Source organism: Crinia signifera, chromosome 1 (assembly GCF_055691185.1).
Source record: "Crinia signifera chromosome 1, ASM5569118v1, whole genome shotgun sequence".
In the NCBI taxonomy this organism is placed as follows: Eukaryota; Metazoa; Chordata; class Amphibia; order Anura; family Myobatrachidae; genus Crinia; species Crinia signifera.
In genome coordinates this window covers 393,318,750-393,332,591 of record NC_139217.1, presented here as the reverse complement: position 1 = coordinate 393,332,591, position 13,842 = coordinate 393,318,750, and the positions used below count along the sequence as shown (strand labels likewise).

Genomic DNA, 13,842 nt, shown 5'->3' with positions numbered 1-13,842 from the left:
TGGTTGGTACAAATGTGAGGCCTTTGTTAAGTACCTGGATTTCAGTTGTAGACAGCTCACGAGATGACAGATTGATGACTACTGATTCATGTTGACACGTCGGGGTGGGTTGTGTCGAATTTCTTTTGGCCTGGCCCCCCCTACGGGGGGGCGCTTTTCGTTGGATTTGGCTCTGGTAGGCACCTCTGTCCCGCCTAAAGGGATACCTCCGGTGTGGGTTGCATCGTCGGAGTCGGAGATAATGAAGTCACTATCGTTGTTAGTCTCACGAGCCTCCTGATGTCGACGACCACCCCGAGGTTGCCACGGGCGACGACGTCTCTCAGAGGATTCTTGACGTTGATTCACCCCAGATAGCCAACTATAGACGCGATTGTCGTCGTAGTCACTGTCGACAGTAGCTCTTTTATTTCTTTTGAACTTTATAAGTTCATTATTGTAAGCCATACATTGAGCCTCTAGTTTATCTATCCAGGCCTTATTGGATTCATTGTTAAGCAACGCTGCATGGGTTTGCGTGAGATCAGCTATCTTGTGCCTGGTCACCTGCAGTTCCCGTCCTGCTTCCTCGACGACCAGGATCATAAGATCCAGGGAACAGATCCTGGATCTTATGATCCTGGTCGTCGAGGAAGCAGGACGGGAACTGCAGGTGACCAGGCACAAGATAGCTGATCTCACGCAAACCCATGCAGCGTTGCTTAACAATGAATCCAATAAGGCCTGGATAGATAAACTAGAGGCTCAATGTATGGCTTACAATAATGAACTTATAAAGTTCAAAAGAAATAAAAGAGCTACTGTCGACAGTGACTACGACGACAATCGCGTCTATAGTTGGCTATCTGGGGTGAATCAACGTCAAGAATCCTCTGAGAGACGTCGTCGCCCGTGTAAACCTCGGGGTGGTCGTCGACATCAGGAGGCTCGTGAGACTAACAACGATAGTGACTTCATTATCTCCGATTCCGACGATGCAACCCACACCGGAGGTATCCCTTTAGGCGGGACAGAGGTGCCTACCAGAGCCAAATCCAACGAAAAGCGCCCTCCCGTAGGGGGGGCCAGGCCAAAAGAAATTCGACGCAACCCACCCCGACGTGTCAACATGAATCAGTAGTCATCAATCTGTCATCTCGTGAGCTGTCTACAACTGAAATCCAGGTACTTAACAAAGGCCTCACATTTGTACCAACCAATCTTCATGATCCATTCATGTGGAAGAGAGATCACCACCAATTACAATGTAAATTAAGGCTTAAGGAGCATTTTCAGGCCACACCTCCTTCAACATCGATGGACCCGATGCACCAATTTTTGAGCAAAACTACCAGATCACACTTTGATCTGGTATCCATTAATCCTTCTATCCGGACATTTGGTCGATTATTGGATGACTCCATATTAAAGTTCTCTCAGGCTCCGGGGAAGTTCAAAAAGAACCTAACCCGGCTCGAAGCTCAAGCCTTGAGTACCCTCAGTAAATATGAGGACATTGTTATTCGTCCCGCGGACAAAGGCGGGGCGATCGTTGTTCAAGACGTCTCCAAATATCGCCAAGAACTCCAAGCCCAACTGGCTGAAGTCCAGGTTTACAAGAAACTCCCTGCCAATCCCACTGTTAAGTACCAACAGGAATTGCTTTCCATCCTCACAAGGGCCCAACAGGATGGTAAAATATCATCCAAAGTATTGAAGGCGCTATATAAAGAACACCCTGTGGTACCAGTGTTGTACTCTTTACCCAAGGTCCATAAGAATCCTTTGTTGCCTCCCGGTCGGCCAATTATATCGGCCCGCGATTCACTGTATCAAGCTACCGCCCAACTGTTGGACCATTTGTTGCAACCGCTACTGTTGTTAAAATCTACCTTTCTTAAGGACACTACGAGCTTTATCCATCTGCTCAAACAGTTTGATGTGTTGCCTGTAGGCACAATTATGGTTTGCCTTGATGTGTGCAGCCTCTACACCTCCATCCCGCATGATGGTGGGGTAGAGGCTGTTCGTCAATTTATTGCACAGTATTTAGATCCGGGCTTACTTGATCATGATTTGTTCATTGAATTGCTAACGCTCACATTACAGCGTAATTATTTTTTATTTGACGGGGGGTATTACTTACAGCTAAGAGGGTGTGCCATGGGTTCTCCTGTGGCCCCCTCTTATGCTAACATTTTTATGTTCTTTGAGGAGGAAATGGAATTTTTTGCCAATCCTGCTGTACGCGACAGTCTGCTACTGTACACCCGCTACATTGATGATATTTTCATCTTGTGGACGGGTGGGCAGGAGCAGTTGTCGACATTGATTGCCGACATCAATTCCGGCAACTCTTCTATCAAATATACTGCCACCTACAGCAGTACTACCATTCATTTTCTTGATGTAGAGGTTACCATCAGTGATAACATAATTGGCACTGACATTTACTTTAAAGATGTTGACAGGAATACTTTTCTGCTGGGCTCCAGCCACCATCCCCCTGCTCTCAAACGGGGACTCCCACGGTCGCAGATGATGAGAGTTGCTCGCATTGTCAGCGACCCTAGCAAGTTGGGACCACGCTTGGACACTCTCATTTCCAAATTTGTGACGCGGGGCTATGACCCCAAAATTCTGCAGTCACAAAAATTGGAAGTGTTACAAATTCCCCGGTCGGATTTACTCAAATCAAGACCCAAAAGCTCTGCAGCAGTTTTACCCTGGTCTAGCTCATTTTCTACAGCTAGTGTTGTGATCCGCCATGCCACTAATGCCTTGTGGCCTATTGTTAAAACAGACCCGGATTTACCGGGACTGAATAAACTTAGACCTCTGGCAGCCTTTCGCAGGGGTCCCAACTTACGTGACCGCCTGGTCAAGGCTGACATCACGGGCATGGGGATACCAAAACCCCTAAACACTTATACCAAGGCTCCAGGCTGCGACAGCTGTTGGAATTGTGAAACTTGTAGACACATTGTGTCTTGCAAAAAATTTAAGCATCCACATGGCCCTAAGATGTTTGACATCAGGCAGGTCTTGCACTGCAGGATGTCTCATGTAGTTTACATCATCATTTGCCCTTGTGGTCTCTACTACATTGGGCAGACCTCCCGGACATTCAGGGAGCGTATGACGGCCCACCGGTCTGCGATCAACCTGACCCTACGGGGCAGGGAGATTGATCAGCCGGTGGCACGCCATTTCAAACAGTGTGGCCATACTATCTCCTCCCTCAAGTACTTTATGATCGACCACGTGGCTGAAACACCACGTGGGGGTGATAGATCAAAAAAACTCCTGATTAAAGAGTCTGAATGGATCTTTAAGTTGGGTACCATTCATCCCAATGGTCTCAACGAAAAGATTAATTGGAACACCTTGTATTGAATTTTGTTTTTCATTTTGGTCCCTGATTATCCCTTTGTGACTAATATATCTTATTTTCTTTTTTTTTTGAAGCTATGTACATGTAATGTTTTACTGTTCCACCTTGCTAACATGTTTTCATTTATGTATTATATTTTGCTACAGGCTTATACGCATAATCAATCAAGATGCCCAGGGGTCGTCATCGTGTCGGCAGGAATCCCTGTGGACTATTCCTGGTATCTGAGGTGGGTCTACTGAGTGGGAGCTCCACGGTAAGACACACCAGTTCAATCAGGATATCAGTCTTAGGTCTGCAGTATTCCAGCCGCGCGCTGGTGGCTCTCTGGAGCTGGAGTGGTATGCGTTTTTACTGCCTGCTTTATTTCTGTTGTACCCCTGGCAGCAGGCGCCCTGAGTGAAGGCGCGTACAGCGTGTCCCACTCAGTAGTGAAGGTGGAACGCTGTGCTTCCTGTTCTGTGAAGCGCAAGCCAGGTGTTGCCTAGCAACCAAGGCTGCGCATCGCGTACCGGAAGTTGTCAGCGATTCACTTCCGCCGGCTGGATACACGCTGTCAGCGCGTCCTGGGGTGTCCTGTAGCCAGGTAAGTATAAATTGTTTTTGTAATGTGATATCCAGTGCTGTAGGTTGGGGCTGAAGAAGGGGGTCACTCCCCGAAACGTTCCCCTGTACACTTGAATACACCGTTTCTTTTGCATGTAACCAGTCTCCTGAGTGCCGTTATTGTTCTACACTGAACATTGGAAGTTATATATATATATATATATATATATATTCCATTGACAAAAAACCTCACGGTTTCACATGTCCCATTAAGGCTTCTTACACATGATCTGGCATTTCAGAAACCTGTTGTAACTCTTCCACTCAAACGCCAAAAAGCAATGAAATTACGATCATTAAGGCTGACGCCTTAATGGACGTGTTCCTTGCGCAATACAGATATGGTACGCCATCACAGCCTGTGTGTAAGTGCAGATTCAGCACTCTCACAGAGTGAGATTGCTGTCACTCACACAATGGTGGAGCTGCTAATTCACAGATTTGTGTGCTCATTGGAATACACACATGCAGTCTATGCAACTGAAGGTCTGAGCAGTTATGTGGCGCACTCATCCTAATAAGTACCTGCAATCATCTAACACTGTCTAGCCCACTGAATTACTATAGTGTTCATTCTAGCACCCGCCATCTTTGAAAACCCATGCAGTTCCTCTTCCCTGCCTGGGGTGTAGCTGTCTGCTGTAGTGCTTCTAGCACAGTGTGATCTGTATATCAGCACTGCAAACCAGACCTGTGCTAGAAACACTACATCAGACAGCAACACCCCGGACAGGGTGGAGGAACTTCATGGGTTTTCAAAGATAGCGGGTGCTAGAATAAACAAAATTACTAGAACTATCCCACTGAGGGTCCAACATCTTTCACACTCACTACCTATATCCATTTCATTTAGTATTCACGTACAGTTACCAGAAACATCTTTCATAATTGCAAAAACTATAATACTCCCAACTACTATGCATCTACACTTTCTTCTCCTATACACCTTTATGCTGCTCTGTCTTCCCCGATACCTACTGCTGTGTGTATTCCCTCATCTGCACCAATGTATCTTTCCCCATCTGTGCTGCTCTGTCTTTCCACACAGATGCCACTGTTTCCTTCAATCTGTGACACTGGCTTCCCCTCCATTAGTGATACTCTGTCTCCCCCTCCATCCATGCTGCTCTGCCTGCCTCATCCATGACAGTTTCCTTCCATCTGTACTGCTGTCTCCCCTCTCCATCTGTACTGCTCTGTTTTCCCTTTATCCCCTTTGCTCCGAACCCCCTCCCCCATCAGTGCTGTCTTTCCTCCAACTGCTCCTCTGTTTCACACCTAATCGCATCACTCTGTCTTACCTTCCCCAATCTGTGCCACTGTTTTCCACCCATCTGCTTTGTTTGTCCCCCATCAGTGCTGCTTAGCCTTTCCACCATCTACGCATTTCTATTCCTCCTCATCTGCACCACACTGTCTCCTCCCCCAATCAACACCACTTTTACCCCATCCTCTCGGCTATGTTTACTGCTCAGACCTTCAGTTGCATAGACTGCATGTGTGTATTCCAATGAGCACACAAATCTGTGAATTAGCAGCTCCACCATTGTGTGAGTGACAGCAATCTCACTCTGTGAGAGTGCTGAATCTGCACTTACACACAGGCTGTGATGGCGTACCATATCTGTATTGCGCAAGGAACACGTCCATTAAGGCGTCAGCCTTAATGATCGTAATTTCATTGCTTTTTGGCGTTTGAGTGGAAGAGTTACAACAGGTTTCTGAAATGCCAGATCATGTGTAAGAAGCCTTAATGGGACATGTGAAACCGTGAGGTTTTTTGTCAATGGAATTTCATCGCTTTTTTTTAATTTATTTTTTGTAAATTCAAGAGCACACATGGGGGCACTGGGGGTGGGACAGAGCACAAACGGGGGCACTGGGGGGGTGGAACAGAGCACAAACGGGGGCACTGGGGGGTGGGACAGAGCACACACTGGGGCACTGGGGGGTGGGACAGAGCACACACGGGGGCACTGGGGGGTGGGACAGAGCACACACGGGGGCACTGGGGGGTGGGACAGAGCACTCACGGGGGGACTGGGGGGTGGGACAGAGCACACACGGGGGCACTGGGGGTGGGACAGAGCACACACGGGGGCACTGGGGGGTGGGACAGAGCACTCACGGGGGCACTGGGGGGTGGGACAGAGCACACACGGGGGCACTGGGGGGTGAATGAGCACACACGGGGCACTGGGGGGGGGCAGAGCGCACACACGGGGGCACTGGGGGGGACAGCGCACACACGGGGGCACTGGGGGGGACAGCGCACACACGGGGGCACTGGGGGGACAGCGCACACACGGGGGCACTGGGGGGGACAGCGTACACACGGGGCACTGGAAACACACAGGGACAGTGGGGTGGGGGACAGGGTACACACAGGGACAGTGGGAGAATGGATTTACCTTGGTGCAGCTGCTCCTCTGATGACCAGGGTGGCTTCTTTGTGCCTTCGCAGTGGCGGAGGCAACTCAAGGAAGCGCCTGAATCTGGTCCACAGGCTGTGGAAGCGCCTCAGTCCCGGTGGTACCATGGGGTGGTCAGCGTCTGGGCAGGAAATATAATAATAATATTAAAGGGCACAGCGTACAAACGGGGGGGCACAGCGTACACACAGGGGGGCCACAGCGTACACAGGGGGGCACAGCGTACACACGGGGGGCCACAGCGTACACACGGGGGGGCCACAGCGTACACACGGGGGGCCAAAGCGTACACACGGGGGGCCACAGCGTACACATCGGGGGGCCACAGCGTACACATCGGGGGGGGGGGGGGCGCACAGCGTACACATCGGGGGGGCACTGGGGGGGACAGCGTACACACGGGGGGCACTAGGGGGGACAGCGTACACACGGGTGGCACTGGGGGGACAGCGTACACACGGGTGGCACTGGGGGGGACAACGTACACACGGGGGCACAGGGGGGGGACAGCGTACACACGGGGGGGCACTGGGGGGGACAGCATACACACGGGGGGCACTGGGGGGGATCAGCGTACAAATGAGGGGGCGGCAGCATACACACGGGGGGCACTGGGGGGGGGGACAGTGTACACACGAGGGCACTGGGGGGGTCAGCGTACACACGGGAGGCACTGGGGGGGACAGTGTACACACGGGAGGCACTGGGGGGACAGCATACACATGGGGGGCATAGTGTACACACGGGGGCACTAGGGGGGACAGCGTACACACGGGGGGCACTGGGGGGACAGCGTACACACGGGGGGCACTGGGGGGGACAGCGTACACACGGGGGGCACTGGCGGGACAGCATACACACGGGGGGGACAGCATACACAGGGGGGGCGGCAGCATACACACGGGGGGTACTGGGGGGGACAGCGTACACACTTGGGGCACTGGGGGGGACAGCGTACACAAAGGGGGCACTGGGAGGGTCAGCGTACACATGGGGGCACTGGGGGGGGTCAGCGTACACACGGGGAGGCACTGGGGGGGTCAGCGTACACACTGGGCCACTGGGGGGTCAGCGTACACACGGGGGGCACTGGGGGGGACAGCGTACACGGGGCACGATGTACACATGGTGGGTGGGCACAGCGTACACGCGGAGGGGGGCACAGCGTACACGCAGAGGGGGGCACAGCGTACACACGGGGGCACTGGTGGGGGCAGCGTACACGCGGGGGGGTACTGGGGGGTACAGCGTACACGCGGGGGGCACTGCATACGCGGGGGGGCACTGGGGGGTACAGCGTACACGCGGGGGGGCACTGGGGGGTACAGCGTACACGCGGGGGGCAATGGGGGGTACAGCGTACACGCGGGGGCAATGGGGGGTACAGCGTACACGCGGGGGGCAATGGGGGGTACAGCGTACACGCGGGGGGCACTGGGGGGTACAGCGTACACGCGGGGGGCACTGGGGGGTACAGCGTACACGCGGGGGGCACTGGGGGGTACAGCGTACACGCGGAGGGCACTGGGGGGTACAGCGTACACGCGGGGGTGCACTGGGGGGTACAGCGTAAACGCGGGGGGGCACTGGGGGTACAGCGTACACGCGGGGGGGCACTGGGGGGTACAGCGTACACGCGGGGGGGGGCACTGGGGGGTACAGCGTACACGCGGGGGGGGGCACTGGGGGGGTACAGCGTACACGCAGGGGGGGGGCACTGGGGGGTACAGCGTACACGCGGGGGGTCACTGGGGGGTACAGCGTACACGCGGGGGGGCACTGGGGGGTACAACGTACACGCGGGGGGGCACTGGGGGGTACAACGTACACGCGGGGGGGCGCGGGGGGGCACTGGGGGGTACAGCGTACACGCAGGGGGGCACTGGGGGGTACAGCGTACACGCGGGGGGCACTGGGGGGTACAGCGTACACGCGGGGGGCACTGGGGGGTACAGCGTACACGCGGGGGGCACTGGGGGATACAGCGTACACGCGGGGGGCACTGGGGTGGAACAGCGTACACACGTGGGCACGGGGGGGGGGCAGCATACACACGGGGCACTGGGGGGGAGCAGCGTACACACTTGGGCACTGGGCTAGGCAGTGTACACATGGGGGCACTGGGGAGGGGCAGAGCACACACGGGGCACTGGGGGGACAGCACGCACACGGGGGCACTGCGGAGGGCAGCGTACACACAGGGACACTGGGTACACACGGGGGCACTGGGGGAGACAGCGTACACACTGGGGCAGTGGGGGGGAACAGCATACACACTGGGGCAGTGGGGGGGGGGGCACTAGGGGGGGCGACAGCATACACACAGGGGCACTGGGGGGGACAACGTACACACAGGGGCACTGGAGGAGGGGGCACCGTACACACGGGGGCACTGGGGGGGGGGGCAGCGTACACACAGGGGCACTGGGGAGGGGGGCAGCGTAAACAAGGGGGCACTGGGGGGGACAGCGCACTCACGGGGGCACTGGGTACACACTGGGACAGTGGGGGGGCAGGGTACACACAGGGACAGTGGGGTGGGGGACAGAGTACACGCAGGGTCAGTGGGGTGAGGGGCAGGGTACACACAGGGACAGTGGGGGGACAGATTTACCTGGGTTCAGCTGCTCCTCTGATGGCTTCTTTCTGCCTTCCCGATGGCAACTCAAGGAAGCGCCTGAATCTGGTCCGCAGGCTGTGGAAGCGCCTCAGTCCTGGCGGTACCATGGGGTAGTCAGCGTCTCGGCAGGAAATATAATAATAGTAATATTAAAGGGCACAGCATACACACGGAGGGGGTACAGCGTACACGCGGGGGGCACTGGGGGGTACAGCGTACACGCGGGGGGGCACAGCGTACACGCGGGGGAGCACTGGGGGGTACAGCGTACACGCGGGGGGGGCACTAAGGGGTACAGCATACACGCGGGGGGGGCACTGGGGGGTACAGCGTACACGCGGGGGGGCACTGGGGGGGTACAGCGTACACGCGGGGGGGCACTGGGGGGTACAGCGTACACGCGGAGGGGCACTGGGGGGTACAGCGTACACGCGGGGGGGCCACAGCGTACACACGGGGGGCCAAAGCGTACACATCGGGGGGCCACAGCGTACACTTTGGGGGGGGGGGGGGCACAGCGTACACATCGGGGGGCACTGGGGGGGACAGCGTTCACACGGGGGGCACTAGGGGGGACAGCGTTCACACGGGGGCACTGGGGGGACAGCGTACACACGGGTAGCACTGGGGGGGACAGCGTACACACGGGGGGCACAGGGGGGGACAGCGTACACACGGGGGGGACAGCGTACACACGGGGGGGCACTGGGGGGGACAGCATACACACGGGGGCACTGGGGGGGATCAGCGTACAAATGAGGGGGAGGCAGCATACACACGGGGGGCACAGGGGGGGGACAGCGTACACACGGGGGAGCACTGGGGGGGTCAGCGTACACACGGGAGGCACTGGGGGGGACAGCGTACACACGGGAGGCACTGGGGGGGACAGCATACACATGGGGGGCATAGTGTAGTGTACACACGGGGGGCACTAGGGGGGACAGCGTACACACGGGGGGGCACTGGGGGGACAGCGTACACACGGGGGGCACTGGGGGGGACAGCGTACACACGGGGGGCACTGGCGGGACAGCGTACACACGGGGGACAGCGTACACACGGGGGGCGGCAGCATACACACGGGGGGTACTGGGGGGGACAGCGTACACACTTGGGGCACTGGGGGGACAGCGTACACAAAGGGGGCACTGGGAGGGTCAGCGTACACATCGGGGGGCCACAGCGTACACTTTGGGGGGGGGGCCACAGCGTACACATCGGGGGGCACTGGGGGGGACAGCGTTCACACGGGGGGCACTAGGGGGGACAGCGTTCACACGGGGGCACTGGGGGGACAGCGTACACACGGGTAGCACTGGGGGGGACAGCGTACACACGGGGGGCACAGGGGGGGACAGCGTACACACGGGGGGGACAGCGTACACACGGGGGGGCACTGGGGGGGACAGCATACACACGGGGGCACTGGGGGGGATCAGCGTACAAATGAGGGGGAGGCAGCATACACACGGGGGGCACTGGGGGGGGACAGCGTACACACGGGGGGCACTGGGGGGGTCAGCGTACACACGGGAGGCACTGGGGGGGACAGCGTACACACGGGAGGCACTGGGGGGACAGCATACACATGGGGGGCATAGTGTACACACGGGGGGCACTAGGGGGGACAGCGTACACACGGGGGGCACTGGGGGGACAGCGTACACACGGGGGGCACTGGGGGGGGACAGCGTACACACGGGGGGCACTGGCGGGACAGCGTACACACGAGGGACAGCATACACACGGGGGGCGGCAGCATACACACGGGGGGTACTGGGGGGGACAGCGCACACACTTGGGGCACTGGGGGGACAGCGTACACAAAGGGGGCACTGGGAGGGTCAGCGTACACATGGGGGCACTGGGGGGGGTCAGCGTACACACGGGGGGCACTGGGGGGGTCAGCGTACACACGGGGGGCACTGGGGGGGTCAGCGTACACACGGGGGGCACTGGGGGGGACAGCGTACACGGGGCACAATGTACACATGGTGGGTGGGCACAGCGTACACGCGGAGGGGGGCACAGCGTACACGCAGAGGGGGGCACAGCGTACACACGGGGGCACTGGTGGGGGCAGCGTACACGCGGGGGGGTACTGAGGGGTACAGCGTACACGCGGGGGGCACTGCATACGCGGGGGGGGGCACTGGGGGGTACAGCGTACACGCGGGGGGGGGGGTACTGGGGGGTACAGCGTACACGCGGGGGGCACTGCATACGCGGGGGGGCACTGGGGGGTACAGCGTACACGCGGGGGGGTACAGCGTACACGCGGGGGGGTACAGCGTACACGCGGGGGGGTACAGCGTACACGCGGGGGGGTACAGCGTACACGCGGGGGGTACAGCGTACACGCGGGGGGTACAGCGTACACGCGGGGGGCAATGGGGGGTACAGCGTACACGTGGGGGGGGGCACTGGGGGGTACAGCGTACACGCGGGGGGGCACTGGGGGTACAGCGTACACGCGAGGGCACTGGGGGGTACAGCGTACACGCGGGGGGGCACTGGGGGGTACAGCGTACACGCGGGGGGGCACTGGGGGGTACAGCGTACACGCGGGGGGGCACTGGGGGGTACAGCGTACACGCGGGGGGGGCACTGGGGGGTACAGCGTACACGCGGGGGGGGCACTGGGGGGTACAGCGTACACGCGGGGGGGGCACTGGGGGATACAACGTACACACGGGGGGGCACTGGGGGTACAACGTACACGCGGGGGGCACTGGGGGGTACAGCGTACACGCGGGGGGGCACTGGGGGGTACAGCGTACACGCGGGGGGGCACTGGGAGGAACAACGTACACGCGGGGGGCACTGGGGTGGAACAGCGTACACACGTGGGCACTGGGGGGGGGACAGCATACACACGGGGCACTGGGGGGGAGCAGAGTACACACTTGGGCACTGGGCTAGGCAGTGTACACATGGGGGCACTGCGGGGGTGCAGCAAACACGTGGGGGCATGGGGAGGGGCAGAGCACACACGGGGCACTGGGGAGGGGCAAAGCACACACGGGGCACTGGGGGGGGCAGCGTACTGCGGGGGGACAGAGCACACACGGGGGCACTGGGGGGGACAGAACACACATGGGGGCACTTGGGGGGACAGAACACACACGGGGGCACTGGGGGAACAGAACGCATACGGGGGCACTGGGGGATCAGAACACATACGGGGGCACTGGGAGGGGACAGAGCACACATGGGGTACTGGGGGGACAGCACGCACACGGGGGCACTGGGGAGGGCAGCGTACACACAGGGTCACTGGGTACACACGGGGGCACTGGGGGGGACAGCGTACACACTGGGGCAGTGGGGGGGAACAGCATACACACTGGGGCAGTGGGGGGGGGCACTAGGGGGGGGCGACAGCATACACACAGGGGCACTGGGGGGGACAACGTACACACAGGGGCACTGGAGGAGGGGGCACCGTACACACGGGGGCACTGGGGGGGGGGGCAGCGTACACACAGGGGCACTGGGGAGGGGGGCAGCGTAAACAAGGGGGCACTGGGGGGGACAGCGCACTCACGGGGGCACTGCGTACACACTGGGACAGTGGGGGGGCAGGGTACACACAGGGACAGTGGGGTGGGGGACAGAGTACACGCAGGGTCAGTAGGGTGAGGGGCAGGGTACACACAGGGACAGTGGGGGGACAGATTTACCTGGGTTCAGCTGCTCCTCTGATGGCTTCTTTCTGCCTTCCCGATGGCAACTCAAGGAAGCGCCTGAATCTGGTCCGCAGGCTGTGGAAGCGCCTCAGTCCTGGCGGTACCATGGGGTAGTCAGTGTCTGGGCAGGAAATATAATAATAGTAATATTAAAGGGCACAGCGTACACACGGAGGGGGTACAGCGTACACGCGGGGGGCACTGGGGGGTACAGCGTACACACGGGGGGGCACTGGGGGGTACAGCGTACACGCGGGGGAGCACTGGGGGGTACAGCGTACACGCGGGGGGCACTGGGGGGTACAGCGTACACGCGGGGGGCACTGGGGGGTACAGCGTACACGCGGGGGGCACTGGGGGGTACAGCGTACACGCGGGGGGGGCACTGGGGGGTACAGCGTACACGCGGGGGGGGCACTGGAGGGTACAGCGTACACGCGGGGGGGCACTGGGGGGTACATCGTACACGCGGGGGCACTGGGGTGGAACAGCGTACACACGTGGGCACTGGGGGGGGGACAGCATACACACGGGGGCACTTGGGGGGAGCAGCGTACACACGGGGCACTGGGCTAGGCAGCGTACACATGGGGGCACTGCGGGGGTGCAGCAAACACTTGGGGGCACTGGGGAGGGGCAGAGCACACACGGGGCACTGGGGAGGGGCAGAGCACACACGGGGCACTGGGGAGGGGCAAAGCACACACTGGGCACTGGGGGGGGCAGCGTACTGCGGGGGGGACAGAGCACACACGGGGGGCACTGGGGGGGACAGAACACACATGGGGGCACTTGGGGGGACAGAACACACACGGGGGCACTGGGGGAACAGAACGCATATGGGGGCACTGGGGGAACAGAACGCATACGGGGGCACTGGGGGGGACAGAGCACACATGGGGTACTGGGGGGACAGCACGCACACGGGGGCACTGGGGAGGGCAGCGCACACACAGGGACACTGGGTACACACGGGGGCACTGGGGGGGACAGCGTACACACTGGGGCAGTGGGGGGGAACAGCATACACACTGGGGCAGTGGGGGGGGCACTAGAGGGGGGGCAACAACGTACACACAGGGGCACTGGGGGGGACAATGTACACACAGGGGCACTGGA

The 13,842-nt window shown here is 59.4% G+C and overlaps 1 long non-coding RNA gene across 2 annotated transcripts in view; it reads left to right on the top strand.

The window, feature by feature from the left end:
• The window catches only part of LOC146031218 (uncharacterized), a 292,751-nt gene that overhangs the window by 147,848 nt on the left and 131,061 nt on the right, over positions 1 to 13,842 (top strand). The gene's annotated exons all lie outside the window — the stretch shown is intronic.